Genomic DNA, 5,427 nt, shown 5'->3' with positions numbered 1-5,427 from the left:
CTCCTGTAACTTCATCCCGCTTAGCCCCAAATATTTTCCTAAGCACCTTATTCTCAAACACCCTTAACCTATGTTCCTCTCTCAGAGTGAGAGTCCAAGTTTCACAACCATACAGAACAACCGGTAATATAACTGTTTTATAAATTCTAACTTTCAGATTTTTCGACAGCAGACTGGATGATAAGAGCTTCTCAACCGAATAATAACACGCATTTCCCATATTTATTCTGCGTTTAATTTCCTCCCGAGTGTCATTTATATTTGTTACTGTTGCTCCAAGATATTTGAATTTTTCCACCTCTTCGAAGGATAAATCTCCAATTTTTATATTTCCATTTCGTACAATATTCTGGTCACGAGACATAATCATATACTTTGTCTTTTCGGCATTTACTTCCAAACCGATCGCTCTACTTGCTTCAAGTAAAATTTCTGTGTTTTCCCTAATCGTTTGTGTATTTTCTCCTAACATATTCACGTCATCCGCATAGACAAGAAGCTGATGTAACCCGTTCAATTCCAAACCCTGCCTGTTATCCTGAACTTTCCTAATGGCATATTCTAGAGCGAAGTTAAAAATTAAAGGTGATAGTGCATCTCCCTGCTTTAGCCCGCAGTGAATAGGAAAAGCATCAGATAGAAACTGACCTATACGGACTCTGCTGTATGTTTCACTGAGACACATTTTAATTAATCGAACTAGTTTTTTGGGAATACCAAATTCAATAAGAATATCATATAATACTTCCCTCTTAACTGAGTCATATGCCTTTTTGAAATCTATGAATAACTGATGTAATGTACCCTTATACTCCCATTTTTTCTCCATTATCTGTCGAATACAAAAAATCTGATCAATAGTCGATCTATTACGCCGAAAACCGCACTGATGATCCCCAATAATTTCATCTACGTACGGAGTTAATCTTCTCAAAAGAATATTGGACAAAATTTTGTACGACGTCAACAAAAGTGATATTCCTCGAAAGTTACCACAGTTGGTTTTGTTCCCCTTTTTAAAAATAGGTACAATTATGGACTCCTTCCATTGTTCTGGTACAATTTCCTTTTCCCAAATAGCAAGTACAAGTTTATAAATTTCGTTATATAATGCACTTCCACCCTCTTGTATTAATAGGCTATTGTAATGTGTAAGTCGTGAGATTTTATTGCCGAAAACTGACGCGCTGAATCATCACTTCACGGACTGTTACCTGCGCATGTCACTTTTCAAACGCCACCGAGCAATCAACACGTACCATTACGCCATAGTCAAGCAACCATCAGATTGTGTTAAAAAGTATCTTGTGTTGCAAGAAACTACCAGTGGGAGATTATAGTAATATACGTTACAAGAGAGGTATGTTGAAGTTTTCATGTTCGAGGAAAAGTTTGAAAAAGCGAAACGTAGTTGAGTTTTTTTAATTTCCGAGAATTGAAAGAAAACATACCGCTCGTGTATCGTACATTATTTTGTGCGATGATTGTTTATTACATACCTGAAAGAGGAATTTCTAATTAGTTGCAATGAAATCTCCATCTTGGTTTCTGTTCAATGACGGCAATTTTGGAAAACAAAAATATCTATCTTCAAAATTGTTGCTTTAAAATGTTTTCTGTGTTTACTATACTCCACCAGGTCGTGATATATGTCTGTCTTTCCCCCCCCCCCCCAGTCTATAAATGCGAACTTAAAACAAACGGCTTCCTTAATGTTACATGCATCACGAAATGCAGTAACTTTAGTGGAGTTGTAGAGTTTACTTAATTTTTCCAAATATTTAAAAACAATAATTAACAGTGCAATTTAGGTGAAATTGCAGTGGTAAGTTTCCAATTTATAATTATTACTATATTAAACGTCTCTAAAAATAATATGTTAAAAGCCTAAAGCAGTAAAATCAATATGTCACTTAAGCGATAAGAAGAGGGAAATTGTTATGTGTGTTCGGTGGGAATACTGAATGTGGAATTTTAGACTTACCGCGGGTTGGTTTTGTGCGGAAACCAAGCAAATACGCACGATCTCGCACAAAAGACTTTTCGGTTAGCGCGTTTTGTGATAGAGCTTATATAATTCGGAAATCACGCAAAAACTACTTTCATTGTTCACATATTATGAGGAACACATTTCTGAATTTATGCCTCTTATTTTTGGGACATATATAAGTAATCCACGAGTATTCAAGACAATTTAGTATGGTCTTCAACTCTATATATATATATATATATATATATATATATATATATATATATATATATATATATATAATAGGCATACTCCATATTCCTACTGAAATAATAATATATCCTAATTGATACTAAAGTCATGAATCGAAATAATTTTATTTTCGGTATTTGACCGATAAGCCAGAATAGTAACTGTAAAACTGAACTATTGTACTAGACTCTGAAATTATGATTAGTTTCCTCAACATTTTATTCTAAAAAACAAACTGTAGCTAAATCTTCACAAGGACTTGAAAATAATACTAGGACTAAAAATATTAATAAATGATTACTTTTCAATTCCATTTCGCTTTTTCCTATAATAATAATAATAATAATAATAATAATAATAATAATAATAATAATAATAATAATAATAATAGGTATTGTAATTATTAAGAAAGGATCTAAGTATTTTAAACCAGTCCAGTGTTAATAAGCTTATAATAATAATAATAATAATAATAATAATAATAATAATAATAATAATAATAATAATTTGAGGGAAATTCAAGTTTCAAAAAGAAATTCTAATAAAAGAGAAGGGAAGTTTTACCAAAGTAACTTAAAATCACGGATGAGGCGGTTGGAAAACATTATTTTATGATATTAACATAAATCATATTTAGACTATTATTAACGGAGAAAAATTCGCTTCGACACTGGGGTTCGATCCCAGTAACTTTAGCTCTACGCAATGAATGCTCTACCACTGAGATAAGCCGGGACTCCATCCACAGCACCGGATCGAACTCCTGTCCTTGATTTTCCATCATTAAAATAGTGTTGATTTTGTCGTGCATGTCTTGTGCATTCATTATAACGGTGCAGTTTCCTTGATCTGCTTTTACAAACAATAAATTGTGTGCTTGTTGTTTTGATTTCATGTTTATCGGTTATCAAAAAATAAAATAAATACAATTCAACTGGGATTTACAAATTAAAATGCAATAACTGTTCAGATTTCCACATAGGACGACCTGGAAGACCATTCAAAACAAGGTACACATTAAAGCTATAACTAAACCATACATGACATCAAATTACGCACATCACATTACTAACAACAATCACAATTACAATAACATAGAAACAGATATGGAGATACTACACATCATAGCAATAAGTCCACAATTCAACATATTAGAACAATATGAAATCTACAAGCATATAATAGCATATCCACAACATATACTTAATACACAATTACAATTCAGCACACACACATTATTTGATCTAATAATACCCAACATACAAACAACCTCCACCACTGACAACAGCAATCTACAAAAATCAAGACGAACTGGAGCAGCAGTAGTTCGAGAGACACTCATGATGACACTACACTGGTGTAGAAACGTACCAGGCTGTCAATAGTGTGTATTATCTTTTTTAAAAGTTTTAACACTTCTAGGCCCAATTGTATAAAACTCCCTGACTAAAGATCAACTTTGATCGAAGATCGAAAAGTGAACCGAGTTCAGACACTTCTTCTATTGTATAAAACTTTTCTGCGATCAAATTACCTTGGTTCAAATGCAATCTAAGTTCACGTGAAAAGGATTTGGCAACATCGCATAAACAGGTGAAATACGTGACGCGCGGACCATGTTATACAGGTTTGTTCAGTGTTGCCAATCTAGCGACTTTAACTCTTTTTCAACATCAATTTCTTTTAACTTTTATATTGCTTAAATAGGGATTTAGTGACCTTTTTAGCACCCCATAGTGATAAAATTTAATCTTTCTTTGTTGATAATGAGAAATCTAGCGACTTTACAACTACTTTTTGGCGACTTTCCGTACACTCTGTTGGAGACACTGGTTTTTTGTGCAATGTAAATAATGGCGGGCAATAAGAAGAAGGTTGACTGTTCTCCGAGTTGTTATCATGTTATGTTTGATACTGCTAAACATAATGAAGTTTTATAAAACGACAATTTTCGTTTAGTAATACAGTTAATTGAAAATTTATGAATGTACTTATCATATCCATTAATAATTAATGGTTGTTATACACATAATATAATTATAGGTTATGTTATTTGATACTGCTGAACACGATAGAGCCTTATAAAATATAAGATTGTGTATTAAGGCAAGAAATTGAAAGAAATATATATAAAAGTACCTAACATATCTATTAATATTAATAATAATGGATATTTTATTTGCACTAGTTGTCACTCGTATATTTCAAACAGAAAAGAAATAACTGAACTTGGATCATCTAACTTACTTACTTACTTACAAATGGCTTTTAAGGAACCCGAAGGTTCATTGCCGTCCTCACATAAGCCCCCCAGCGGTCCCTATCCTGTGCAAGATTAATCCAGTCTCTATCATCATACCCCACCTCCCTCAAATCCATTTTATATTATCCTCCCATCTACGTCTCGGCCTCCCTAAAGGTCTTTTTCCCTCCGGTCTCCCAACTTACACTCTATATGCATTTCTGGATTCGCCCATACATGCTACATGCCCTGCCCATCTCAAACATCTGGATTTAATGTTCCTAATTATGTCAGGATCATCTAACTTAATCGGAGAAATTTCTTCAGTCAAAGTTGACTTTAGTTTGAGACAAATTAATCTCAGATTGGACTTTATACAACACAAAATTCCAAGTTCAGCTGAAACAAGGATCAATTTAACCTCTGATCTAAGATTAAATGGTTTATACAATCGGGCCTTAAAGTTTTAATTTTTAAGAAAGTTTTATATTCTTGCACAAACTTAATTGGCTTTAACTTCCCTTTTCAAGTTAAGTCGTCATTAGTTAAAGAGACTAGTGATATGTTTGTGAAACTGACCCTAAATAATGAGGAAAAAATTATTTTTTTTTTTGTCTTTGTTTGAAAAATTGTATTATTTTGTAATACAAAAGTACGAGACAAAATACGACCCTGTAAAAATTCATAGATGTTAGATATATGCCACAGCAATTTCCAGAAATCTAGATTTCTCTGACAATATAATGTTAGATTAATTTTCAGACCTTAATAGGTACATATAGGCCTATAACGAGAGTTAATTAACCACTGGCGTGACGTTTTTCGGTTCTCCTTCATGCAATGTCAAGTGGATACCGTATGAATTATGAAAATGTCATGAGTACGTTATCAACACAGATAAGCTACTTGCTACACTGTGTCAGCTATTATTGTGCACAACAGTTAAACCTTGGGTGTTAACGTT

Source organism: Periplaneta americana, chromosome 2 (assembly GCF_040183065.1).
Source record: "Periplaneta americana isolate PAMFEO1 chromosome 2, P.americana_PAMFEO1_priV1, whole genome shotgun sequence".
NCBI classification, from domain to species: Eukaryota; Metazoa; Arthropoda; class Insecta; order Blattodea; family Blattidae; genus Periplaneta; species Periplaneta americana.
Note: the sequence above shows the minus strand (reverse complement) of the source record.